Source organism: Poeciliopsis prolifica, unplaced genomic scaffold, assembly GCF_027474105.1.
Source record: "Poeciliopsis prolifica strain line A6 unplaced genomic scaffold, Auburn_PproV2 SCAFFOLD001, whole genome shotgun sequence".
Lineage (NCBI taxonomy): Eukaryota > Metazoa > Chordata > Actinopteri > Cyprinodontiformes > Poeciliidae > Poeciliopsis > Poeciliopsis prolifica.
Window position 1 is genome coordinate 22,237,687 of NW_026562376.1, and position 26,770 is coordinate 22,264,456.

Sequence of the window (26,770 nt, forward strand, 5' to 3'; positions counted from 1 at the left end):
TGATTCTTTCATGCATGTTTGAGAAATCCTTCCATTTCCCATGGCAACCATTCAGCTGTGCAGAGCGCCTGGGAGAACATGGCTCCGCCTTCGAGGGCGAAGCTCCTCGTCTGAGCTCCAGTTTCCAAGCCGCCGAGTTTTGGCCTCACAGAGCATCCCTCCTCCACTCGGCTCCTTCAGACTAGCCGGCAGCAGTTAGCAAACACCTGATGGAACTGTGCTTCTCAGTACAAAGCCGGAAACAAGTTTGTTAATAGAGGAACTACGTTCTGATGACTTCCTGAAGGCGGAGTTTCAGAAAAAGCAGACATTTTTAAAGACACAGAGGCCCAATTTCTGAAGCGTTAAAATGACTTTTAAGTTTTTAAAAATTTAAAAGTCAAATTCCTTTTAAGTCGTGTTTTGTAATCTTCCTCAAAATAATAATTTTTTCTACCAAAAGGGATTTGGGGGGAAAAATATAAAATAAAATAACCTCCCCAAACCCCTTTTTTTTTGCCAAAAGATGATTTAGGAAAAAGGAAAAAAAAAAAAAAAAAAAAAAAAACACCTTTGGTAAAAAATGACTTAGGACATTAATTTAGGACGATTTGATATAAGCAGCATTTTTATAACCACTGAAGGTTATATTGTAAATTGTGCTACCAAATGGCACTTAGCCCGGAAAAGATACATAATACTTCCTCTTTAAGTCTGTAAAAAAAAAAAATAGAGGTAAGATTATGTCAAAATCAACTAGTGCATATGATTTCCCCCCTCCTCTCTCAGGGTAGAGTCGTATGCAACTGCTGCTCCCATTAGCGCCAGATGTTCAACAAGCCGATTTGGAATAACGAGCGACAAAACTGCGACCATTCTCTCCACGTGGCGACATTAAAAACACATTCCCGCGTTCCGTCGTCGTGTTCACCGCTTCGAGAGGCGGATGTCACGTGTGTGTCTGCCATCGCGGCCTGTCTGTTGATGCTCTGCGAGGTACGCGTTTAACGACTTTCCCGTTCTCCGCCACCGGGACGCTGACAGAAAGCCCGCTGCCAGGCGTCAGAATCGAAGCAACGCGGGGGAAAAGACAACAACTCACGGAGATAGCTTGGGGCATTGTCAACACGTCTGCCTCCGTGAGGTATTGTTTTCATTATGTCACTGCGGCTTAAAAGCCCCCCAATCTGGAATTTATTTGGCCATTCATGGCTCAGCCCTATGCAGATGCGGCTCTGGCTGAATCATGGGCTTACATGGGTCTTGCTGGAAGTCGTAATGGGACGGCACCGGAGAAAAAAAACGCCAAAGGGCTGTAAAACACCGAACCGCCGTCAGATCAGTCCTGTTCGGCGAAAATCCGCCGGCACAGAAGGCCGTGTGAAAACAGTGCCGACGTCTGTCCAGGTGCTCTGGAGATCAAGGTTACGATAAGTGATCCAGCACCAGTGAAAAAATACTTACTAGAATTTTTTTGTTTGGTTTTGTTTCACCTGAGAACAGAAACAATGTCTTGTTGATCAGTAAGCATATTGTTTTTGGTCTTTTTTTGAGCTGTCAAAAAAAAAGAAAAAGAAGAAGAATAAAAGCATCTAGAAAGTACCAGTTGTTCTCAATACACTCATGCAAAGTATTTGTTGCTGCCACGTCATGGTCAAATATGGTAATAAACTAATAAAATCACACATAATCTTTAAAGTAACATTACATTCATTGGTGATGCATGGAAGTGCGCTAGTGTTGCGATTAATCCCTGACTCATCACATCAGCAGGAAAGACAAAATAAATACATAAAAGTATTTATAGTTAGTTTGGACTGGATGTGGGGAAGATGTATTATTTTATTTATTAGCATTGCCTATAATTAAGTGGGTTTTCTTTTTGCTAGCCCAAAATAATCCACCCATGTCTTATTTTGGCGGGTCAAACTGACAGCACACTTCAAGTTCCGGGGTCAGAGGTGAACTCGGATCTCCTCCATGGTGTCGCGTTGGTGTTTGGCGTTTCCCAAAATCACTGAAGAATACTGCCGAATTAACACAGATTATATTGTGTGTTTTCTGGCAGTTAGTCGTTCATTTTACCTACGATGTTTTCTTTTTAAACAGTAGAAAGGCGCTAGTGACACACCCACTCAAATTCCATGAGTTGTAACTAAAAAATTGTCTTCTATATTAAAAAAATCATTCCCTTTTTGTTAATTTTTAGTTACTTTTTGTTGATTTTGCTGTTTAGCTCCACCTACAGTTCAGAGGGGGGTAGAAATGGCGGCGTTTCTGGGACCAGTCTCAGGTCGACAGGGGCGTTCTTGAAACAGACAATGTGTTTAAAAAAAAAACAAAAAACTTTCTTTCATATTTTAATCAACTTGCTCAAATTTTAGATGTCTGCTTCAAATGTGTCATTCGCCATTTGAAATACGCCTCGGCTTTAGTTTTGCAGCATTTCTAAACGCTAAGCTGCAAAACCCATCTGACTTTTTAGGTAACTGAGATCCACGTGGTCCACAGGGGCGACATTTTTTCTTTTCCTATGTGATGCTATCAGGCTGAACATCAGTACTGTTCACTGTCACTGGTTGCAATTTAGCTCTCTGAATCTCGGAGCTCAAAGCAGATCTGTGACTTCTGTACTTCAAAGACTTAACAGACATGAAGGCGCGAAGTCTGAGAGCACATAAAGCCTTCTTCAAAAAGGAGATAATTGGCATGGCTGTATTATAAGGGCGATGAAGATGAGAAAATTGTTTGTTATCTTTGTGATGCCCTTATCGAAGGGACGCCGGCCCGGCTTTATCTTGTCCGCACGCCGTCTCCGCGGAGCCGGCGAAAAAAAACGAGACGGGGAGCGAGTTGGAAAGGAAACTTTCCAAGCCATAAAACTCCCCAGCTAACGTTTGTGCCCACTGTGGAATTAGGCTCACAGCTCTGGTGAACCATCTGCCTCCCCGAACACAATCCCGCCGCCTTTGGACGGAGCTCCACTGTTGTTGTCCTCCGTCAGTCAGCCGCCGACTCGACAGTGGAAGCCCAGGCGCTGTGCGAGGAGAATGAAAGCACGGCATCCGGGCAGCAGGCCGGCGGAGGGGGACGTTGGGGGAGCGGGAAACCTCTGCAGAGCGCGCGCAGTACCGCAACCCGTCACCTGGGGGCCACATCGTGCTTCAGTAGCTCACCTTTGTGTTTTTGTGTGTTTTTTTTCTTCTTCTTCTTCTTCTCTTCCCCCGTTTTAAGACAGATAAACACGGCATGAAAGCAGAGCTCACCTACCATCAAATGCTCGATGAATGCTTCGCTCCGCGAGGGGAACTGAGAGCGGCTGATGGGGAGGCATTTCAAAGAGAAAACCCACGTTTTCTGCTCTCCTTGCAGATGGAGCAGAGCTTCCCTCGTGCTCTCTCAAACCACTTGTTCTCCAACATGGCATCTGTGGTAATGAGAGATTAGTGCAGAGTAATGGAGACAGAAAAGGGAACGGGAGGATGACGGGGGGCCACGGGTGTGTGAGGGAAAAGAAGAAAGATGAAACTACAGGAAGTGAAATCTGGTGGTCAGTAAGAGGACTGCATTTTTTTAACACTGCACTCAAAAAAACCCTAACCCTTGGGTCAGTTTTTGAGTACAGAGTATTTATTTTTTGGGGGAAATTATGACTTTCGACTCCACTGTCTCAAATAATAATAATAATAATAATAACAAAAAATAGTGAGAATAACATTTTTCATTGCATTTTTATGAAAAGTATCACTACTTTTAATAAAGTGCTACATTTCAACACTTTGTTTCGTACCCAAGATACGGCTAATTGAGCGTGATGAGTAGATTATTGAAACAATGAACTAATTTAGTGATCGATTCATCTGAAACCGGAGCACGCGGGCTCAAAAGAAGGCCACTGGCTGAAAGAACAAAACACTCGAAGCAAAACTGTGCATAAAAGGAGGAGGGTGTGATTTTTATTTCTTTCTTTCTTTCTTTATGGCCCTGGGGATTTGAGGGAGCGGGGCGAGGGAACTGCATTGCACCGGAAAAGTGCACAGTGTATCTGATTCCTCTTAGCTGGGCGCTCCCTGCGCCCGCCTGATACCGATATCAGTGCCTCCTGCTAACACTCGTCACCCTTCCTCCTCCTCTTCCTCGGTCCTGCCGGGATGCAAAACGCTGGGCAGCTCCAGCAGTGACAGAAGGTGAGGAGAAGCCTGCAGGAGGAAAAAACTAAAAAAAAACAACAACAAAAAAAATGACACAAAGCAGAAGAAGCAAGGAGACGAAGAAGGAAAACAACCCGCTGTAAGTAAAGGAGAAAAAGAAGGAGCAAAGTGGGAGTTAGCTGAGGTAAAGACCTTGACAGGGAAGAGGCTGAAAGCAAAACATCCTTTGCTCACCCTCTGCGGTGGTGAAACATCGCAAGAAAGTAGACAGACAGAGAGGAAAAGGAGGACAAGGGCTGGGAGGAGAACACGAATTACAAAGGCGAGGAGGAGGAAAAAATGAAACGAGACAGAGAGACAGTGACAGAAGGTTGAGATCTACAGGAGCGAGACAGCTGTTGTTGGAAAGGGGGGGGGGGGAAACAACAAAACAAAGCAAGAAAAAAAAAAACGGCACAAACAGTGAAAAAGCAGGTCGGTTACACAGCTACAGCACAACTTCTGGTTAGACAACTGAAACCCCGAGGGCCGTTTGAGTGTCTGAGTTTGTGTGTTTTAGTGCTTCCGCGTTCGTTTGCGCATGTGGCTGCGCATGTGCTCCCGTTTCCCCGTCCCTGCGTGAGAACGCAGTTGTCCTGAGTTGCGCTCAGGTGGACTGGGGAAGTGTCGAGGGGCGCTCATGTGCGCCCCCTGGGGGGCCTTTTTGGCGAGGGAAATGCAGAAACTCGACGATGGCTACGCTTTTTTGTTGTTTTTACGGGCCTGCGTTTATTGTGATTGGCTGTAGTGTCTGCGTGTTTTCAGCGCATTCATTTGTGCATGTGGCTGCGCATGTGATCCTGTTGCCCCCCCACCCCACCAACCCTCTACGATGGGCGACAACATCGTCCAACACATGCAGCTAAGGCGGCGCACTGGGAGCGTCGAGGGGCAGCAGCTGCGTCGCTAAAAGCCGACCCCACGTCGCAATCAGGCCAGATGACTGCGCTCAAGTGCTCCCCCTGGGGGGCCTTTTTGGCGAGGGAAGTACAAAATCTCTGCAGCGGCGGCGATTTGGACTCGGCCAAACGGCGCTGCTCTTTTTTGCGGGCGACAGGCTCGTGTTTAATCATCACTTCCGCTTGTTTATGCCACGGGCGACGTGCCGCTCCACGGAGGAGAATCCCAGCCAGCTTTGCTGATGCAAGGTCAAGCACACAGGCCCTGGGTTTGCTTTGAAACAGATGTTGCCCCCGCACAGACGCTCCGCTCTCCCTTCTCCCTCACCCACCCGTCCCCCGAAAAATATATATATATCGCTCAAAAAATCTATTGCCTGTGACAGCTTATGCACAGGGATGATGTCTGATTAAATTCATATGACAGACAACACAGATTTGGCTCTCTGACCAAAGTGCGCGCCGCTGGGTATAAAACCACCCCCTGCATGTTAAAACGTGGGAGACCCTGGGCGTTCACACACCCTCTCTCATTTGACTGAGATGGTTTCACATTTAACTTGACTCTTTTCTCACCCCCCTTCCCCAGTCTTACGGTCACATCTTGTCTGGTTTTGTCTGAACAATCCAGCCATTATGAGGTTCGGGGATCCGCTCTGTGTGAAGGTGTCAATGGATCAAAGTCAAATGAGTCTTGAAAAATGGGGTGTCCTTCAAAGCCCTTTGTTGCCCAAATGAATCAAAGTCTGAACAGAGACGGTTTTGGTTTTATGTTGTCGTTCTGACAAAGCCGATGGTCAGGCGGAGGAAAATGCAACAAGTCTCTCATAATGTCAGTTTCTTCCCTGAGGTTGGCTCTCTGTATCGAACTGCGTTTTACTGGGATATACCGAGAAAAATTGGACTTTTTCTACATTTGACAACATATAAAGCAACAAGGAAAGTGGATATCTTCTCTCCATAAATATGGTATTAATGTTGGACTTTTGATTTGCTTGAACAGTTTTTCTTCTCTCCCTATGCTATATAAATCATACTACAAATGTCCTTGTTTGAGCTTGAAAACAAGTATTCAGATCACTATGGACTGTTTTTAATCCAGACGAAAATGTGGGGACAGGCGCAAATACATACATAAACCTTAAACAATAATTACATTTTTTGTTGTTTTGGCAAAAAATGCAACTTAAACAGCAGCTTTTAGATACACAGGCCTGTTTGCTCACGCTGTGTTCCAGTTAAGTTGGGACTCAGAGTTGGGTTTGACATCAGACTCGAGGTAAAAGAGTCATAATCAAGTAATCTAAATTACAACATGGCAGCGCCCACAAACACGGTTTGCAGAGGCTCTTCCAAACGTCGTCTTAACCTTTACTCTCCATCAGCCAACATCACTTTTAATCTGTGCAGTTCAGAGCTACAACACGTAACACAGAAGATAAACTCTTAATTATCTAAAATAAACATGTGTCCACCGCATCACACTGAACGTTTGCCTTGCGTGTCGTGACTTGGGGTTGGTCGGAGATGCTCGCAGTTTTCCAGTGTGAAATCCAACTTCAGAGTTGGGTTCCTGTTAGTTTTTTATTTATTTATTTTTTTCCCCAACTGAGAAGTCAGAATCTCCCGGCCCCAAGTTCGACTGGATCGCAACTCTCACCCAAGTCAATCAGCCAACAGATGAGCCATTTAGCCTTCTGGAAATCCTAAACGTAAAAGTACTTGGCCAGACTCGAGTCTCTTGGGTTTGGATTAGTTTATTTGGTTTTAATCCAAACAAAAGGACTATTGTCCCAAACACACATCGAAACCGATGTGGAAATGAGCGACACGGGCCAAACTCTGATCGAAATGGAACCAAAAGTAAACTGAAAATCTGTGTTGAGAGGTTCAATCAGCTAATTGGCGTGAGCTTCATCAACTCTGATAGGAACAGTCAAAAATCTCTCCAGAGTTATTGACATGACATTCATATCAGCGGGCGCATGTCAATGTCTGTTACAAACATAAAGCGTGTGAAAGCTCATTGAAAATCGTCTTCGTCTTCCTCCAACAAGTGTTAAATTTACCCCAAACGGCAGGAATGAAACTTTTAGCCGACCCAAACCGAGTCCGTTACGCAAGCGTATTTCTATTTAGGTCAATCAAAGATGTGCTCAGCTTGTTTTCGTTTTAAATGTGTGTCTCCAACTCTGTGGTTGTTTGGGGATTTCTGCAGGCGATGTGACTCAGAGTTGCACAAAAAAAAAAATATAAATAAAAATTTGAGGTGTAGAGAGTGGACAGGAATGGAGACGGTACACTCCCCTGTGGTGCTCCTGACTTACTAACCGCATCATCAGTTTAGGATCTTCCTCCACATACAAGGAAACGAAGCGAACGCCCTGGAGTGGAGGTAGGAAGTGAGCATATTGTTGCAAATAAAAACAAAAATTGTCTTTGGACACTTTAAAAGGTCAAAGTGGCTTCCAAGAGTCGTCAACATTGAGGTAAAATCAAGTGAACCAGCTGCAAAAACGTTCAATTTCAGACACCAGTATCTTTCTTGGGAGGCTCTGTCCTTAACTTTTTTTTCAGCGTAGAAACACAGAGCTAAACGCAACTATAAACCAGACTAATAAGAGTTTGTCTTCTGAGTGCCTTTGAGACTTTTAGTTGGACAAGTCTCCTTGGGTTCGTCAAATCTTCTCTGGATTTGATTTATTTTCCTCTCTGTAGCAATGACTTCACGTTCACTCGAATTCCCAGATGACGCATTGCGTCAGGTTCGAGCTTCGCCTCAGGTGTCGCTTTTAAAAGTAACGCATTTAAACCGAGAGCCGGAGTCCAGAGAGCGGCGAAATGAATGGGAAGAGAGAACCGCAATTGAGAGGGAACGGAGAAGACATTTGGACAGCTGCTGGAGGGAGGGTAAAAACAAAGCAGTGGTCAAGAGTTTTAAGCACTAACCTGCCAAAAAAAATTACTACGAAGTCTTTCTACTTCCGAAAGAGTGACACCGATCATTTTGACGTGCTGGTCGGTTCCAAACGGCCCGCTTGTTGAAATGCTAAAACATATTAATAAAGAATTCAACATAATTTGTTTTCGGTGTTGACTAAAAAAAAAAAAAAAAAAAAAAAAAACAGCATTTCCATTTCCAGTTTAGCATAGCGTCCCTGTTGATCGAACCGAAGCTGACGTTTTGTGGCCATGTTGCTGCCATTCAAACAAGACTCCATCTTTCTCAATTACAGCTTGCAAAGTCATCGGTCCTATTTTCCACCAGCTTACCCATCGTCGCCCGTGACGACTGTTTCCGCCTCATATCTGCATCCACAGCCTCCCCCTCAAAACGCAGGTCCACCTCCAGGCAGGAAAGTTGATTTGGAGAGCTGTAACAGCTGGTGCCTTCCACTGCCAGCAGCAAATTGAACAAACGGCGTGCCAACAGCTGGTCAACTCCACAAAACGCAGCCTGCCCTGCGACTGCAAAGAGGAAAATGAGGAGAACAAAAAACAAAGTAAAACAATGTTTTATTAGCAGGAATAAAACTCATTCCATGTCTTAATCCTGGCCGGTAGATATATATGCTTTAAATTCACCGTTGCAGTTGGACAACATTGTAAAGGTTTCCAAACCTTTCCCTAATTTTTTCGGTTCTGAGTACGAACTTTATTGTTTTTCATTAGTTTGTTCAGCTCAGCACATTAGCGGATAAACAGGATCACGAGGAGCCATTAAACGGGTAAATCTGGCACAATATATATATATATATGTATATATATATAAAAATATAAAAAGTTTAAAACCTAATCCTCAGTACTGATTGTTATCAGGACAATAGCCAAGCCATCATCCAGAGGTGGAAATATTGGAGCCAATGAACGGCAAGGACGATGAATGTCGCTCTTGGATTGGCTGCTTTGCAAATGCCAGCCATTTTTAGCGTGTGAGGAAACGTTGCTTCCGGGTGTTTCAGCTTCGTTTCCTTACATTTTAGATGCGCTCTGAACAATCAGTAAATCGGGACATTTTTCATAAATAATTTGAAATTATGTTCATCAGAAAAATCTGCAGACGGGTGCATCTGTGAAAACTGGACGCTGCATAGGGCAGTGGTGTCAGAAAATGTGTTCAAGGCTGAAAAGACTTTAGACTGGGGGTTCACTAAGTATATAGCCAGAGTAACATAGGAACGGTTCCGATCATGCAACCCAAATTCCTGTCAAAAATCCGTGGCCGAGTTCAAATGTGAGGATTTTTATTCCAAAGAAATTTAAATTCCTGTTACTTTTCCTCCCATTTAATTTTGGTTTGTTAAAAAAAAAAAAATGAAAAAAACAATCCTAAAAAAATACTTCCTGGTTGTTTAATCAACGTCTGTGAATAAAATTATACTTCCGTCAATGTCTGTGTTTATGACAAAAAGGTTTGTCTGTTTTAAAAGTGAACCTAAAGGCAGCAGTTGCATCCCGGCTTTGAAAAATTAGCTGAAACAAGTTTGTAATTTATCCTGCTTACTGTTTTGTGACCCTACAAGAGATCTTCAAAGATTGCGGTTTGTCCTATGATTTATTTATTTATTTACTTTTTCATGAGCTCCCATGATAATATAGACACATGTAAGACATGCGACGGCGCACTTTTGCAGTTAGCAGCTTCCCCCCTGCAGCCATGACTGAACTTGATTTAACACACTCTCGCCACCATATTTCTCCCAAATCTATTGCCTGTGACAATGCTGCATGGGGACTGATTAAATTTATCCGACAGATAGCACAGATTTCACTCTGCGACCAGAGTGAATGCCTCTGAGCATCAAAACATCTTCTACATCTTAAAAACGAGACGAGGCACTGCATTATGCTCGTCTCAAATTGGTTGGATCGGACGGGATTTAAATGTACTTTTTTATTTTGACCTTTTTTGTTGTATGTCACTATGCACGTCAAAACAGGTCCAGAAATTGATTTTCCATATATAATCCAGTTAAACAGGAAGAATATATTAACTATGAACCATCTAAATGTAAAAATGAGTCACAACGAAGCTCCAAGTGATGGACTGAATTTTGTTTTGCTTATTTTTATTTTATTAACCTACATTTTTCTACCGGTTTGAGTGCTAATACTTTAAATTTGGCAAAAAAAAAATCAAAGTTCTTTTTTAATAATAGTGAGCTTTTATTCAAATGGACATATGGCACTTTTGATTAGGCTTCCGATCCTGCTAATTTGCTGGCTGTATTTTTGCAATTTGAGAAAAGGGCACCTTGCTTTTCTTGTTCTCTCCATCCGCTGGAGCCAAAATCGGTCTCTGGAAATATGAGTCACAAATATGTTTTTCGTTTTATTTTACTTTTTTTTTTAACTTCCATCCTCAGTCACAACCAAATGATGGATGAAGCACAACCTCTTTTTTTTCCTTTTTATCCCCTATGAGAGGATAAAATGTTACCCTTTCAAAAACACTGTTTGCCTTCTTTTGAATCAGTCAGTTTTGCAGCTCTGGAATGCGTATATAGAAATCTCTGAAAAAAAAAATCACATTTTGTCCACATTCAGAGATCATAACATCTTTGAGGGATAACCAAGTCACACTGGCAACTCTTTCCCGTGCTGAAGAAGTCTCGGGGTTAGCCGTCGTCAGCCTGTGAGCTGATTAAAGTTGAAGAAAGCGGAAGCAAAAGCAAGAAGACGTTGAGAAGGAAGTTCAGGCTGCAAGAGCGGAAAGCTCTTACTCCTCTACCAAACGCAGAAGGTTGAAAATAATCATTTAGTGATTATCACTCAATTGTCATAGCTAATGTTAAAAAATATCACCATTTAGTTGAAAACTTCCTTGCAGTTTGTGTTGGTATGTGCGTACTTTATTTTGAAGGTGAAGCAGTCGTCAGTTGGGAAAAACCTAAAAAAAATTTTTTTTACAGATAAAATCTGATTAAATCTGTATTTACACTTTCGACAGCAATGTCAGTGAGTCTGCTCTACGTTCGGGTTAACTTCGTATATTTTATAAAGGGGACTTTAGAGAAGGTATCTGTGAACGTATCGGTACCAGGAAATAGCCTTATCCCAGAAGCTTGATTTGTTCAGCTGTTTTTGATACTAGCGTAGCAACGATGCTAACAATCTAATTAGCATATGAAAAGATTGCTAAAATGACTGTTGGCCTTTAGTAATGGCTAACGTTGACTCTTATGCAAGCTTTGTGACACTGGCAATTGTATTTAGTTCATTTATTTTAGATGACGAGGAGCTAATGCAAATTTGCCGCTCGCGTTTTTATTGATATTAGGAAACTAGAGAAGATCACTCGAGTTCTAACGTCCTTCCATCGTCTCCCTATAGCTCAGAAAACAGACTTTAAAAGACGTTTGTTAGTTTATAAATCACTGAACAACTTGCCACCACAATAGAGAAAAAAACCTGTTGTTGTGTCAACCTTGCAGACCCTCTTTCTTCTGTGTCCCCAGAACCAAACATGGAGAAGCAGCATTCAGCTTTTATGCTCCGCTAATCTGGAATGAACTTCCAGAGACAAAAAACTGCTTTAACACCGAGTTTATTTGAATCACGACTAAAATCCCACGTTAAGAACCGCCTTTGATCAAGAGCTGTCGTCTATATTCCAAATTTGCGCTCTCGTATTTTGTCACCGTAATGTAATCCGTTTTCATAACATCAACTGCTGTAAATGGCCTTGACGCTAAGTCCAGGTAAAGCCACCTGTCCATATCGCTAATATGGAACATGAAGCTCCGTCATCACTTTTTCATCTTCGACACTCCAGCAAACCCTGTCGCACAGCTGCCGCTCTCTCGCACGGCAGGGGTCAGGGTTGAAGAACATAAATCTGTGGTTCGGTACATTTGCTCTTTCACAAAACATCTCAAAGGCTAAGAGATGTTCTGCAGGTGACGCTGATGGCAGTTTGATCAATGGTGCCAGACAACATCAACGAGCAGCTAAACCTCTGGGGCCTTTGCATGCTCTGCTGCTCTTCGTTGTAAATGTTGAGGACAACAAAAAGTCTGCAGTGTTTTTCTTTTGGGCCTGGAAAGGCCGAGATCAGAACAGGACGTTTCCACCACCTTGTCGATCACACGCCTCAGAGAGCTGAGGATGCTGGGGTAGCACTTTACTTTACTTTACTCTCTGGCACTGAAACTTCTCGGAACTCTCAGAGCGGGGAAGTGATGTGCCACAAGGTAGATGCTTATAAAAAGAAAGGACACTGTTGGTGCCAATAATATAAGCACAGACTAACTTGGACATGTGATCGATCAGCGTTCATCAAAAGAATTATAAAGTGTTGATTGTAGTTGTGAAATCCTGCAGCTTTTTAAGATGTAGTTTAAAAAAAAAACTGCAATTCTGACTGTTTTGACCAGCATCGTATCTCTGATGCAGATTTCTTACAACTGTTTTTAGTGGCAGTCTACCTATTAGTAAGCAGTGAGGTAATTGTCTAAAACATAGCCAATGTGACTAGAAGAAGCTGAAAGTCTTTACTTTGGTTGGTCTTTCCATCAGTCAAGTGGGTTTAACTGCACACTAGTCACTATCTTAATATTACTCCAAGGGTGCAATTTCCCACAAAGGGATTTAGCCCTAAAACATGACATCAAGCTAATGCCACCACTGTGATAGTTGGAAGGGAAAATGCCGATACACAATTTGTTGTTTGTACAATCACCCCGATAATCGTGGCGTATTCTGTGAAATTTGACTTTAAGCTCACAAACAACATCCAACATTCTCTAGTCAGTGTTTTGGTAAGAATACATTTCTCTGTTGAAACCAGCAGACAGTGGTACTTTAAAATCAAGAGTTATCAAATCTGCTTTGAAAGTCTACAGAAAGGCAGAATGTGATTCATTCCTTTACATGTTAATGTTTTTAGTTTTCGATGCACCAAAAAACTACATTTGGATAAATAACACAATCCCCCATTCGGTTTTTCAGTTCATTGGATTTCAAACTTTATTCGGAAAACTCAAATTAAAGTAATTGGTCAGGCTTAGGAAATGATCATTATTATGATCTTAATGATGTTTGTTATTGGTCTTAATATGTATATTTTATCCTGTAAAATGATCTCACAACCACAGGAAGTGACTTTCATTTCTCTCTATGTACTTGGATTCTTGTTTCCGTCAAGTTGAGCAGTATCTCTCTATGGTGTGTGTGTGGTTCCAAAACGTGATGTATTTTAAATTGTCTTTTCTTGTTCCCCCAACATATGTAGTATACAAGTCATGCTTGCTCAAGTGTGTTAAGTATGAACAAAAGAAAAATCCTTCTGAAAAGGAATGCTTTAAAGATTAATATACGCAGCTGACAGAATCGAAACCTCTGACTGATTAGGTATCCTTTGCTTACTGGAAAGAGGAATCATTAAATAATTACATTTTGGGGGGAAAATTGAATTCTTATCGAAGAATTCTGTCAAACGTGGAATCCTGACAAACTGGAAGCTTTTCCCCTCGAGTTTGTAGTCGAGTCATTTTTTTCTTCCTGATAGTTTCCCTTCATCCCCACACACACCGTCCTTCCTATAAAACTTAATCTATGAGAACTTATCCTCAATCTCTCTGCTCCTGAAACGTTACCAGGCTTTTCGGGAAGGCTTTCATCATTTCAGTTTCTCCCGGAAAAAAAATCCCAACTGTGCCAGCTTCCATAAAAACATTTGGACATCCACACCAAAGATGGATCGACTCAACATTGCTCATCTCCAGGTTACCTACACTTGCAATCTTACATTATTCAGAAGAAAATCATTGGTTTTTATGATAGGAAGACCAAACTCCTATCATGAGATTGCAGTCATGTCGCGTCAGGCGCTTCGCTCAGAAACCGCAACGTCATCAGTTGGGTTTCCATTGACCAGGTAATCGCATAATTTGACATTTTTCAAATTAATTTGCTTGATGGAAATACGGTCATTTCAAAAACTCTTTCAAAGTTTTGCCGCGAGGATGAGGTGGTGTCTTTTGGCCGCATTGAAATTGGTATATTTTACAAAAGGGCGATGGAAACACAAGTCCACATGATCAACAATCGAATGTTGCCACCGCCGCAAACCACAAAGAAGATGACAGGAAGTAGTTGGAGGATGATGGCGGAGCATGTTCTTGACTTCTTCACGTGTTTATTATTTACTGGAAACGCCACTATATGCTAAACTGTGGTTATTTTATTTATTTATTTTCTTACATTAGTGTAAAAAACAAAAACAAAAGACAGCTTAGCTGTCTTTTTGTGAGGGACACTAAAGCTGAGGAAATTTCAGTATAGCCTCATTATGTCACTGCTCCTCTCCAGGTATCAGCAAAGTAGGAATTTTGGACAGTGCCGAGTACAGATAAAATTCAGAATAACACAAAAGTTGTTCATCTCTGCTAGAAAAGTCAACATTCAGTTTCATCTCGAGCTCAGACCTTTTTTTTTCCCCCAGCCATCTGTAAGAATTTAATGTATCACCACGCTGAGACGAGAGCACAATATGAAACAGCATTTTACTTTAAAAAAAAAAAAAAAACAATCCCACACAAGTTTAAGAGAAGACAATATGATTCATAAAGGGGATGAGTCATCCACCAAGTGTTTGTTTGCCTGTTGATACTCGGCTGCATATGAAGCAGAAAAGCACCAAACAAGCCTCGCATGAGGCAGAGAGAAACCTTAATCACTTTTTGCTGTCTGGCAGAGGTTGAAGACATAAAGCGAACGGCCCTGCTTGTCTCTTCGCGTCTCGCCCTCACTAACCTGAGCCCTTGCGTTGTGAGGGACACTAAAGCTGAGGAAATTTCAGTATAGCCTCATTATGTCGCTGCTCCTCTCCAGATAATGAATTCATGCTTCAGAATGATGCAAAACTTCAAAGTACCCTTATGGTGTGCGCTAAACCTGTGGTGCTTATTTTAAATATAATTTAATTTAGCTCCTGTTGCCATGTGAAGCCATTTGAAACTGTGCAAGAGTGTGCTCGGGTTGCCATTCATATTCCCCTTAACCTGAACGTACTGTCCTCATGGGGAAACATGTTGGTGGGACCATCGTTCTGTTAGGATATTTTCTTCAACAGAGAAAAGAAAGCTGCTTAGAGAATCAATTACTTCCTGGAAACGTGGACTATGTTGAGGTTTTAAATTTTACACGAACTTGGCCCACGGTGAATGTAATGTGTCCGTTCGACGCTATGAAGCTTACCAGAAATTGCCTACGCAGTAACCATCCTCCGCTACAAAGAGAAAGCTGTCGAGCCGAATGAGATAGCTGTCAATGTCAATCCAATATTTGGAAGCCTGGCCAAGATGGACTCAAAGGATTTGTTCACTTCCTCCAGTGACATTACCAAAACTCCAGGCAGAGTACAATTCTAAACCGGCGCAGAAAATCAACGTCATCGTTTGCTGATTGGCATGGATGAAATTCTACCTGAGGAATCCACTTCAATGGGAGAAATCCCAGACAGAGCTGTGAAGGGAGATGAGAATCCACAACAGAAACAGGCTATTAAGCAACAAACCAGGAAGCACGGGATAAAAAGGATGGTGACTAACACTAACCACTAACACAACCAAGGCTTCACCTGGGGGAAGTGAACAACCATTTTAATAAAAATTCATTTTATTTCAAAGAGCCTCCCTTGTTTTATTTTAAAGGTTTTATTGGCTCTGGTGGCCTGTTTTTTTTTTTTTTTAAGCCCACTTAAAAAAATAAGTAACTACCCACTTTAATTGAAAAGAAAGTGAATAATGAGAGAAGGCAAAGACCTATGGCCGGGAATCAAACCTGTGACAGCTCGTCAAGGACTAAGGCCTTTATGTGTGGGTTGTGCTTAACCCCTGTGCTGCCACAGCACATCCTTTCTTCCTGGACACTCAAGAACATCGTACAAAACCCGGCAATTAAAAATAACTTCCGGAAAACCACAAAATAGTCAAAATACCGACTGAACGACAAAACACGTCAAAATATTTGATTTGTATTTGGTTGAGGACTTTGACGATGGCACTTGACAAAATGTGTTTCTAGGTTGTTTCATAATTGATGACCTGGTTTATGATGTAAAGCACTTTCTGCTGCTTTGACGCAGAAACGTTTTATACAAATAAAATGCGTCTGTAACAAACTGAACTCTGTCTAAAAACATGAAAACATTTGAAGAGTATATGAATGCTTCTACAAGGTAACGCATCCTTTCATGAGGGCGACTGAACTGTCACCTTTTTCTCATAAATAAGAGCGTTGCTCCAATTTTCTCTAAGTAAAGAAACGGCGATGACAGGGACGTGGTGAACTTGGCTCCAGAACCATTTTGTTGCTCACACGGTTTACCCAACCAGGGCTTCTGCCAGAGCCTTTTCATCTTCTTTACCCAGATTTATTTGCCCTGCGTGTAATTCGAAATGCTGACTCTGTGTATGCATTTCCCTCCACTGTGTTTGCAGTGTGAAATGCCGCCCGGCACCGGTTCATCTTCAGCGCTCGTCCACATTTCCATTTCAGTCATGTATCAAACATTTCTCTTTCAAAGCGAACACTTGTATGCTCGTCTGCCAGCTATTGTGTCACAACTCGTGTGGATTTATGTTGAAAACCACTGTGGGGATCGCTGATAAGTGTCTGCTGGAACGGGATAAACAGTCGTTTGAATTTGAAACCGCCAGGCCTTCATGTGATTGAAAAGGTGAATTGACATATTTTAAGACCAGTTTTTGTTTCAGCTAAATTGAGCAGGTTTCCACCTGAGGTTAAAGGTTTTTTTTATTGATCTTATTCTATTGATATAAATTGTAATCCTTTCTTCATTGAAGGATTTCTGACAAGAAACTCACTTTCCTAGTTGACTTACATATTCACAACTCTGTCAGAAGTGGGACTCGAACCCACGCCTCCAGGGGAGACTGCGACCTGAACGCAGCGCCTTAGACCGCTCAGCCATCCTGACTTGTTGCAAAAAAGTTTGAGATGCTTTTGTGTGTGTTACACCCGAAAGGGGAAAAAATCCCATCTTCAAATGCTTTATGCTCCAAGGGCAAAAAAAAAAATTGACTCTTCAATCAGAACTATGCCAAATAATGGCAGATTGGAAAAAGCAAAATTGAGCAGGTTTTCACCTCAGTTTCATATCATTACAGGCTGATCTCAAACCTCCCATTCATCAGCAAAGTTATTGAAAAAACTGTGTGTAAACAATTAAATAGTTTCCTCATGATGACCAACTGCTTTGACACTTTCCAGTCTGGTTTTCGTGCTCACCACAGCACGGAGACTGCCCTCGTAAAAGTATTCAATGATATCCATATAAATACGGACTGTGGGAGAACCACGGTGCTGGTTCTGTTGGATCTCAGTGCAGCTTTTGACACTGTCGACCATGACATATTACTGAATCGACTTGAAAGTTGGGTTGGACTCTCTGGTTCGGTGCTCGACTGGTTTGAATCCTACATAAAGAACAGGGATTTCTTTGTTTCAATTGGAAACTTCTCATCAAAGAGGTCAAAGGTCACATGTGGGGTACCCCAAGGGTTCAATCCTAGGACCCCTCTTATTTAATATTTATATTCTCCCACTAGCTCAGGTCATAACAGGAATAATATTAGCTACCACAACTATGCGGATGATGCACATTTCTACGTTATGATGTCACCAGGTGACTCTGAACCCATCCAATCACTGAACAGATAATTAGAAAAGATAAATGTGTGGATGTGCCAAAACTTTCTGCAGCTGAACAGAAACAAAACTGAAGTAATTATTTTCTGACCTAAATAGGAAGAATCTCGAGTCAATGCACAACTTCAGTTATTGCAACTAAAACCTAGCCATCAGGCCCGAAACCTGGAGTAGTGATGGACTCGGACTTGAACCTCCAGAGCCACATAAAGACAGTAACAAAATTGGCCTTCTATCACCTGAAGAACATCTCCAGGATTAGAGGACTAATGTCTCAGCCAGATCTAGAGAAACTCATTCATGCGTTTGTCTTTAGTCGCATTGATTATTGCAACAGCATCTTCACAGGCCTGTCCAACAAATCAATCAAACAGCTGCAACTGATCCAGAATGCTGATGCTCGCATTCTCACTAGAACCAGGAAAATAGAGCACATAACACCAGTTTTAAAGTCCCTCCACTGGCTCCCTGTAGCTCAAAGAATAGATTTTAAAATACTGTTGTTAGTTTACAAACTGAACAGTTTAGCACCACAATACATCAAAGATCTGCTGTTGTTGTATCAACCTTCCAGACCTCTCAGGTCTTCTGGTTCTGGTCTGCTCTGCATCCCCAGAACCAGAACCAAAAGAGGAGAAACAGCTTTCAGCATCTATGGACCAAAAATTTGGAACAAACTTCCAGAAAACTGTAAAACAGCGGAAACCCTGACTTCCTTCAAATCTCAAGTAAAAACGCACCTGTTTAGAGTTGCATTTGAAATGTAATATGTATGGATTTGATTTTGTGGATATGTATGTAATTTATATTTTTTATTTTTTTTTTTTCCTGTTGTGGGCAACGGGGCCCGGCGAATACCCGTGGTTAAACGGACGGCGGAGTCCGGCGGTAACAGGCGCTTAAATTCCGTGTCAAAGGGAAGGGGGAAGAAAGGGAAAAAAGAGGGGGAAAAAAAAAAAAAAACTTGGTATTTTATTCTATGTTGCATGCCTTTGTGTTTTGTGTTTATGATGTAAAGCACTTTGAAATGCCTTGTAGCTGAAATGTGCTATACAAATAAAATTTGATTGATTGATCATTGCTCTTATGGCTTTGGTGTAAGTCACAATCATTTCTTAATGAAAGGATTTTTGACAAGTAACTCACTTTCTTAGTTGACTTAAATATTCACAACTCTGTCAGAAGTGGAATTCGAACCCACGCCTCCAGAGGAGACTGCGACCTTAACGCAGCGCCTTAGACCGCTCGGCCATCCTGACTTGTATCAAAAACATTTGAGATGCATTTGCGTGCGTCATGCTCCATGGCCCAAAAAAAAATTGACTCTTCAATCAGAACTCTGCCAAATAATGGCAGGTTGGAAAAAGCTAATTTGAGCAGATTTCCAACTGACTTTCAAGGCTTTTTTCATTGATCTTATTCTCTTGATGTAAATTGTATTCCTTTCTTCATTAAAGGATTTCTAACAAGAAACTCACTTTCCTATTTGACTTAAATTTTCACAACTTTGTCAGAAGTGGAATTCGAACCCACGCCTCCAGGGGAGACTGCGACCTGAACGCAGCGCCTTAGACTGCTCGGCCATCCTGACTTGTTGCGAAAGTGTTCTAGATGCTTTCACGTGTGTTAGACCCTAAGCGAAAAAAAACAAAACATCTTCACGTGCTTTATGCTCCAAGGGCAAAAAAAATATTGACTCTTCAATCAGAACTATGTCAAATAATGGCAAATTGGAAAAAGCAAAATTGAGCAGGGGTTCACCTCAGTTTTATGGTTTTTTATCATTGCTCTTATCGCTTCGGTGTAAGTCACAATACTTTCTTAATAAAAGGATTTTTGACAAGTAACTCAGTTTCTTAGTTGACTTAAATATTCACAACTCTGTCAGAAGTGGGATTCGAACCCATGCCTCCAGGGGAGACTGCGACCTGAACGCAGCGCCTTAGACCGCTCAGCCATCCTGACTTGTTGCAAAAACATTTGAGATGCATTTGCGTGCGTCATGCTCCAAGGCCCAAAAAAAAACTGACTCTTCAATCAGAACTCTGCCAAATAATGGCAGATTGGAAAAATCTAAATTGAGCAGGTTTCGACCTGAGTTTCAAGGTTTTTTTCATTGATCTTTTTCTCTTGATGTAAATTGTATTCCTTTCTTAATGAAAGGATTTTTGACAAGTAACTCACTTTCTTAGTTGACTTAAATATTCACAACTCTGTCAGAAGTGGGATTCGAACCCACGCCTCCAGGGGAGACTGCGACCTGAACGCAGCGCCTTAGACCGCTCGGCCATCCTGACTTGATGCAAAAGTGTTCTAGATGCTTTCACGTGTGTTAGACCCTAAGGGAAAAAAACAAAACATCTTTACGTGCTTTATGCTCCAAGGGCAAAAGAATTATTGACTCTTCAATCAGAACTATGTCAAATAATGGCAAATTGAAAAAAGCAAAATTGAGCAGGTTTTCACCTCAGTTTCATGGTTTTTTATCATTGCTCTTATCGCTTTGGTGTAAGTCACAATACTTTAATAAAAGGATTTTTGACAAGTAACTCACTTTCTTAGTTGACTTAAATATTCACAACTCTGTCAGAAGTGGGATTTGAACCCACACCTCCAGGGGAGACTGCGACCTTAACGCACGCCTTAGACCGCTCGCCTCCTGACACCAAATCATTTGAAATGGTATGCCCTTCGTCAAGACCCTAACTTGTAGCAAAACAGAAATTTGCGTGCTCATGCTCCAAGGCAAAAAAAAACCTGACTCTTCAATCAGAACTCGCAAATAATGGCAGATTGGAAAAAGCTAAATGAGCAGGTTTTCCACCTGAGTTTCATGGTTTTTTATCATTGCTCTTATCGCTTTGGTGTAAGTCACAATACTTTCTTAATGAAAGGATTTTTGACAAGTAACTGACTTCTTAGTTGACTTAAATATTCACAACTCTGGTCAGAAGTGGGTTTCGAACCACGCCTCCATAGAGACTGCGACCTGAACGCAGCGCCTTAGACCGCTCGGCCATCCTGACATGTTGCGAAAGTGTTCTAGATGCTTTCACGTGTGTTAGACCCTAAGGGAAAAAAACAAAACATCTTTACGTGCTTTATGCTCCAAGGGCAAAAAAAATATTGACTCTTCAATCAGAACTATGCCAAATAATGGCAGATTGGTAAAAGTAAAATTCAGCAGGTTTTCACCTCAGTTTCATGGTTTTTTTTATCATTGCTCTTATCGCTTTGGTGTAAGTCACAACCCTTTCTTAACAAAGGAGTTTAGACAAGTATCTCACTTTATTAGTTGACTTAAATATTCACAACTCTGTCAGAAGTGGGATTCGAACCCACGCCTCCAGGGGAGACTGCGACCTGAACGGCAGCGCCTTAGACGCTCGGCCATCCTGACTTGTTGCGGAAAGTTTGATGCTTTCACGTGTGTTAGCCCTAAGGGAAAAAAACAAACATCTTACGTGCTATTATGCTCCAAGGGCAAAAGAAATATTGACTCTTCAATCAGAACTATGTCAAATAATGGCAAATTGGAAAAAAGCAAAAATTGAGCAGGTTTCACCTCAGTTTCATGGTTTTTTTCATTGCTCTTATCGCTTGGTGTAGTCACAATACTTTCTTAATAAAGATTTTTGACAAGTAACTCACTTTCTTAGTTTGACTTAAATATTCACAACTCTGTCAGAAGTGGATTCGAACCCACGCCTCCAGGGGAGACTGCGACCTTAACGCAGCGCCTTAGAACGCTCGGCCATCCTGACTTGTAGCAAAATCATTTGAGATGCATTTGCGTGCGTCATGCCCAAGGACCAAAAAAAAACATCTGACTCTTCAATCAGAACTCTGCCAAATAATGGCAGATTGGAAAAAGCTAAATGAGCAGGTTTTCACTTCAGTTTCATGGTTTTTTATCATTGCTCTTATCGCTTTGGTGTAAGTCACAATACTTTCTTAATGAAAGGATTTTTGACAAGTAACTCACTTTTATAGTTGACTTAATATCACAACTCTGTCAGAAGTGGGATTTGAACCCACGCCTCCAGGGGAGACTGCGACCTGAACGCAGCGCCTTAGACCGCTCGGCCATCCTGACTTGTTGCAAAGTTTCTAGATGCTTTCACGTGTGTTATACCCTAAGGGAAAAACCAAAATCTTATGTGCTTTATGCTCCAAGGGCAAAAAAATATTGACTCTTCAATCAGAACTATGCCAAATAATGGCAAATTGAGCAGGTTTTCACTTCAGTTTCATGGTTTTTTATCATTGCTCTTATCGCTTTGGTGTAAGTCACAATACTTTCTTAATGAAAGGATTTTTGACAAGTAACTCATTTTCATAGTTGACTTAAATATTCACAACTCTGTCAGAAGTGGGATTCGAACCCATGCCTCCAGGGGAGACTGCGACCTGAACGCAGCGCCTTAGACCGCTCGGACATCCTGACTTGTACTAGATGCACGTCATTTGAGATGCAATTTGCGTGCGTCATGCTCCAAGGACAAAAAAAACCTGACTCTTCAATCAGAACTCTGCCAAATAATGGCAGATTGGAAAAAGCTAAATTGAGCAGGTTTCACCTCAGTTTCATTGTTTTTTATCATTGCTCTTATCGCTTTGGTGTAAGTCACAATACTTTCTTAATAAAAGGATTTTGACAAGTAACTCACTTTCTTAGTGACTTAATATTCACAACTCTGTCAGAAGTGGGATTCGAACCCACGCCTCAGGGGAGACTGCGACCTTAACGCAGCGCCTTAGACCGCTCGGCCATGCCTGACTTGTAGGAAAATCATTGAGATGCATTTGCGTGCGTCATGCTCCAAGGGCAAAAAAAAAATGACTCTTCAATCAGAACTCTGTCAAATAATGGCAAATGAAAAAGCTAAATTGAGCAGGTTTCACCTGAGTTTCATGGTTTTTTATCATTGCTCTTGTCGCTTTGGTGTAATTCACAATACTTTCTTAATAAAGGATTTTTGACAAGTAACTCAGTTTCTTAGTTAGCTTAAATATTCACAACTCTGTCAGAAGTGGGATTTGAACCCACGCCTCCAGGGGAGACTGCGACCTGAACGCAGCGCCTTAGACCGCTCGGCCATCCTGACTTGTTGCAAAGTCTTTAGATGCATTTGCGTGGTTAGCCCAAGGAAAAAAACAAAAATCTTTACGTGCTTTATGCTCCAAGGGCAAAAGAAATATTGACTCTTCAATCAGAACTCTGTCAAATAATGGCAATTGAAAAAGCTAAATGAGCAGGTTTCAACCTGAGTTTCAAGTTTTTTTTATCATTGCTCTTGTCGAAATTGTGTATTCACTTTCTTAATAAAAGGATTTTTGACAAGTAACTCAGTTTCTTAGTTGACTTAAAATTCACAACTCTGTCAGAAGTGGGATTTGAACCCACGCCTCCAGGGGAGACTGCGACCTGAACGCAGCGCCTTAGACCGCTCGGCCATCCTGACTTGTAGCAAAATCATTCTAGATGCATTTGCGTGCGTCATGCTTTATGCTCAAGGACAAAAAAAAATGACTCTTCAATCAGAACTCTGCCAAATAATGGCAGATTGGAAAAAGCTAAATGAGCAGGTTTCACCTCAGTTTCATGGTTTTTATCATTGCTCTTATCGCTTTGGTGTAAGTCACAATACTTTCTTAATGAAAGGATTTTGACAAGTAACTCACTTTCTTAGTTGACTTAAATATTCACAACTCTGTCAGAAGTGGGATTCGAACCCACGCCTCCAGGAGAGACTGCGCGACCTGAACGTAGCGCCTTAGACCGCTCGCGCCATCCTGACTTGTTGCGAAAGTCTTCTAGATGCTTTCACGTGTGTTTAGAACCCTAAGGGAAAACAAAACATCTTTACGTGCTTTATGCTCCAAGGCAAAAGAAATATTGACTCTTCAATCAGAACTCTGCCAAATAATGGCAGATTGGAAAAAGCTAAATTGAGCAGGTTTTCCACCTGAGTTTCATGGTTTTTTTTCATTGCTCTTTTCGCTTTGTGTAATTCACAATACTTTCTTAATAAAAGGATTTTTGACAAGTAACTCAGTTTCTTAGTTGACTTAAAATTCACAACTCTGTCAGAAGTGGGATTCGAACCCACGTCTCCAGGGGAGACTGCGACCTTAACGCAGCGCCTTAGACCGCTCGGCCATCCTGACTTGTAGCAAATCATTTGAGATGCTTTGCGTGCGTCATGCTCCAAGGACAAAAAAAAAACCTGACTCTTCAATCAGAACTCTGCCAAATAATGGCAGATTGGAAAAGCTAAATTGAGCAGGTTTCACCTCAGTTTCATGGTTTTTTATCATTGCTCTTATCGCTTTGGGTGTAAGTCACAATACTTTCTTAATGAAAGGATTTTTGACAAGTAACTCACTTCTTAGTTGACTTAAATATTCACAACTCTGTCAGAAGTGGGATTCGAACCCACGCCTCCAGGGGAGACTGCGACCTGAAACGCAGCGCCTTAGACCGCTCGGCCATCCTGACTTGTTGCGAAAGTGTTCTAGATGCTTTCACGTGTGTTATACCCTAAGGGAAAAAAACAAAACATCTTTACGTGCTTTATGCTCCAAGGGCAAAAGAAATATTGACTCTTCAATCAGAACTATGTCAAATAATGGCAAATTGAAAAAAGCAAAAATGAGCAGGTTTTCACCTCAGTTTCATGTTTTTTTTTATCATTGCTCTTGTCGCTTTGGTGTAATTCACAATACTTTCTTAATAAAAGGATTTTTGACAAGTAACTCACTTTCTTAGTTGACTTAAATATTCACAACTCTGTCAGAAGTGGGATTTGAACCCACGCCTCCAGGGAGACTGCGACCTTAACGCAGCGCCTTAGACCGCTCGGCCATCCTGACTTGTAGCAAAAACATTTGAGATGCATTTGCGTGCGTCATGCTCCAAGGCCCAAAAAAAAAACTGACTCTTCAATCAGAACTCTGCCAAATAATGGCAGATTGGAAAAAGCTAAATTGAGCAGGTTTCCACCTGAGTTTCAAGGTTTTTTTTCATTGATCTTTTTCTCTTGATGTAAATTGTATTCCTTTCTTAATGAAAGGATTTTTGACAAGTAACTCACTTTCTTAGTTGACTTAAATAATCACAACTCTGTCAGAAGTGGGATTCGAACCCACGCCTCCAGGGGAGACTGCGACCTGAACGCAGCGCCTTTGACCGCTCAGCCATCCTGACTTGTTGCGAAAGTGTTCTAGATGCTTTCACGTGTGTTAGACCCTAAGCGAAAAAAACAAAACATCTTCACGTGCTTTATGCTCCAAGGGCAAAAAAATATTGACTCTTCAATCAGAACTATGCCAAATAATGGCAAATTGGAAAAAGCAAAATTGAGCAGGTTTTCACCTCAGTTTCATGGTTTTTTATCATTGCTCTTATCGCTTTGGTGTAAGTCACAATACTTTCTTAATGAAAGGATTTTTGACAAGTAACTCACTTTCTTAGTTGACTTAAATATTGACAACTCTGTCAGAAGTGTGATTCGAACCCACGCCTCCAGAGGAGACTGCGACCTGAACGCAGCGCCTTAGACCGCTCGGCCATCCTGACTTGTTGCGAAAGTGTTCTAGATGCTTTCACGTGTGTTAGACCCTAAGCGAAAAAAACAAAACATCTTCACGTGCTTTATGCTCCAAGGGCAAAAAAAATATTGACTCTTCAATCAGAACTATGTCTAATAATGGCAAATTGAAAAAAGCAAAATTGAGCAGGTTTTCACATCAGTTTCATGTTTTTTTTTTCATTGCTCTTGTCGCTTTGGTGTAATTCACAATACTTTCTTAATAAAAGGATTTTTGACAAGTAACTCAGTTTCTTAAATATTCACAACTCTGTCAGAAGTGGGATTCGAACCCACGCCTCCAGGGGAGACTGCGACCTTAACGCAGCGCCTTAGACCGCTCGGCCATCCTGACTTGTAGCAAAAACATTTGAGATGCATTTGCGTGCGTCATGCTCCAAGGCCCAAAAAAAAAACTGACTCTTCAATCAGAACTCTGCCAAATAATGGCAGATTGGAAAAAGCTAAATTGAGCAGGTTTCCACCTGAGTTTCAAGGTTTTTTTTCATTGATCTTTTTCTCTTGATGTAAATTGTATTCCTTTCTAAGGAAAGGATTTTTGACAAGTAACTCACTTTCTTGGTTGACTTACATATTCACAACTCTGTCAGAAGTGGGATTCGAACCCACGCCTCCAGGGGAGACTGCGACCTGAACGCAGCGCCTTAGACCGCTCGGCCATCCTGACTTGTTGCGAAAGTGTTCTAGATGCTTTCACGTGTGTTAGACCCTAAGGGAAAAAAACAAAACATCTTTACGTGCTTTATGCTCCAAGGGCAAAAGAAATATTGACTCTTCAATCAGAACTATGTCAAATAATGGCAAATTGGAAAAAGCAAAATTGAGCAGGCTTTCACCTCAGTTTCATGGTTTTTTATCATTGCTCTTATCGCTTTGGTGTAAGTCACAATACTTTCTTAATAAAAGGATTTTTGACAAGTAACTCACTTTCTTAGTTGACTTAAATATTCACAACTCTGTCAGAAGTGGGATTCGAACCCACGCCTCCAGGGGAGACTGCGACCTGAACACAGCGCCTTAGACCGCTCGGCCATCCTGACTTGTAGCAAAGTCATTTGAGATGCATTTGCGTGCGTCATGCTCCAAGGGCCAAAAAAAAACTGACTCTTCAATCAGAACTCTGCCAAATAATGGCAGATTGGAAAAAGCTAAATTGAGCAGGTTTCCACCTGAGTTTCATGGTTTTTTATCATTGCTCTTGTCGCTTTGGTGTAATTCACAATACTTTCTTAATAAAAGGATTTTTGACAAGTAACTCAGTTTCTTAGTTGACTTAAATATTCACAACTCTGTCAGAAGTGGGATTCGAACCCACGCCTCCAGGGGAGACTGCGACCTTAACGCAGCGCCTTAGACCGCTCGGCCATCCTGACTTGTAGCAAAATCATTTGAGATGCATTTGCGTGCGTCATGC

The 26,770-nt window shown here is 41.6% G+C and overlaps 19 non-coding genes across 19 annotated transcripts; all 19 read right to left on the reverse strand.

Moving 5' to 3' along the window:
* Positions 1 to 16,929: 16,929 nt before the first annotated feature.
* trnal-cag (transfer RNA leucine (anticodon CAG)) lies at positions 16,930 to 17,012 on the reverse strand. Its single transcript has one exon. It is a non-coding gene; the product is annotated as a tRNA-Leu (tRNA).
* A 1,907-nt stretch (positions 17,013 to 18,919) lies between these two features.
* trnal-aag (transfer RNA leucine (anticodon AAG)) lies at positions 18,920 to 19,002 on the reverse strand. The gene has a single exon. It is a non-coding gene; the product is annotated as a tRNA-Leu (tRNA).
* A 249-nt stretch (positions 19,003 to 19,251) lies between these two features.
* trnal-cag (transfer RNA leucine (anticodon CAG)) lies at positions 19,252 to 19,334 on the reverse strand. The gene has a single exon. It is a non-coding gene; the product is annotated as a tRNA-Leu (tRNA).
* A 291-nt stretch (positions 19,335 to 19,625) lies between these two features.
* trnal-cag (transfer RNA leucine (anticodon CAG)) lies at positions 19,626 to 19,708 on the reverse strand. The gene has a single exon. It is a non-coding gene; the product is annotated as a tRNA-Leu (tRNA).
* A 249-nt stretch (positions 19,709 to 19,957) lies between these two features.
* On the reverse strand, positions 19,958 to 20,040 carry trnal-cag (transfer RNA leucine (anticodon CAG)). Its single transcript has one exon. It is a non-coding gene; the product is annotated as a tRNA-Leu (tRNA).
* A 1,020-nt stretch (positions 20,041 to 21,060) lies between these two features.
* Positions 21,061 to 21,143, reverse strand: trnal-cag (transfer RNA leucine (anticodon CAG)). The gene has a single exon. It is a non-coding gene; the product is annotated as a tRNA-Leu (tRNA).
* A 613-nt stretch (positions 21,144 to 21,756) lies between these two features.
* trnal-cag (transfer RNA leucine (anticodon CAG)) lies at positions 21,757 to 21,839 on the reverse strand. The gene has a single exon. It is a non-coding gene; the product is annotated as a tRNA-Leu (tRNA).
* Positions 21,840 to 22,107: 268 nt separating this feature from the next.
* On the reverse strand, positions 22,108 to 22,190 carry trnal-cag (transfer RNA leucine (anticodon CAG)). The gene has a single exon. It is a non-coding gene; the product is annotated as a tRNA-Leu (tRNA).
* Positions 22,191 to 22,441: 251 nt separating this feature from the next.
* Positions 22,442 to 22,524, reverse strand: trnal-aag (transfer RNA leucine (anticodon AAG)). The gene has a single exon. It is a non-coding gene; the product is annotated as a tRNA-Leu (tRNA).
* A 244-nt stretch (positions 22,525 to 22,768) lies between these two features.
* Positions 22,769 to 22,851, reverse strand: trnal-cag (transfer RNA leucine (anticodon CAG)). Its single transcript has one exon. It is a non-coding gene; the product is annotated as a tRNA-Leu (tRNA).
* Positions 22,852 to 23,125: 274 nt separating this feature from the next.
* trnal-cag (transfer RNA leucine (anticodon CAG)) lies at positions 23,126 to 23,208 on the reverse strand. The gene has a single exon. It is a non-coding gene; the product is annotated as a tRNA-Leu (tRNA).
* Positions 23,209 to 23,831: 623 nt separating this feature from the next.
* trnal-aag (transfer RNA leucine (anticodon AAG)) lies at positions 23,832 to 23,914 on the reverse strand. Its single transcript has one exon. It is a non-coding gene; the product is annotated as a tRNA-Leu (tRNA).
* Positions 23,915 to 24,537: 623 nt separating this feature from the next.
* Positions 24,538 to 24,619, reverse strand: trnal-aag (transfer RNA leucine (anticodon AAG)). Its single transcript has one exon. It is a non-coding gene; the product is annotated as a tRNA-Leu (tRNA).
* A 251-nt stretch (positions 24,620 to 24,870) lies between these two features.
* trnal-cag (transfer RNA leucine (anticodon CAG)) lies at positions 24,871 to 24,953 on the reverse strand. The gene has a single exon. It is a non-coding gene; the product is annotated as a tRNA-Leu (tRNA).
* A 289-nt stretch (positions 24,954 to 25,242) lies between these two features.
* Positions 25,243 to 25,325, reverse strand: trnal-cag (transfer RNA leucine (anticodon CAG)). Its single transcript has one exon. It is a non-coding gene; the product is annotated as a tRNA-Leu (tRNA).
* Positions 25,326 to 25,607: 282 nt separating this feature from the next.
* trnal-aag (transfer RNA leucine (anticodon AAG)) lies at positions 25,608 to 25,690 on the reverse strand. Its single transcript has one exon. It is a non-coding gene; the product is annotated as a tRNA-Leu (tRNA).
* A 250-nt stretch (positions 25,691 to 25,940) lies between these two features.
* trnal-cag (transfer RNA leucine (anticodon CAG)) lies at positions 25,941 to 26,023 on the reverse strand. Its single transcript has one exon. It is a non-coding gene; the product is annotated as a tRNA-Leu (tRNA).
* Positions 26,024 to 26,313: 290 nt separating this feature from the next.
* trnal-cag (transfer RNA leucine (anticodon CAG)) lies at positions 26,314 to 26,396 on the reverse strand. The gene has a single exon. It is a non-coding gene; the product is annotated as a tRNA-Leu (tRNA).
* Positions 26,397 to 26,646: 250 nt separating this feature from the next.
* trnal-aag (transfer RNA leucine (anticodon AAG)) lies at positions 26,647 to 26,729 on the reverse strand. Its single transcript has one exon. It is a non-coding gene; the product is annotated as a tRNA-Leu (tRNA).
* Between the last annotated feature and the right edge of the window lie 41 nt (positions 26,730 to 26,770).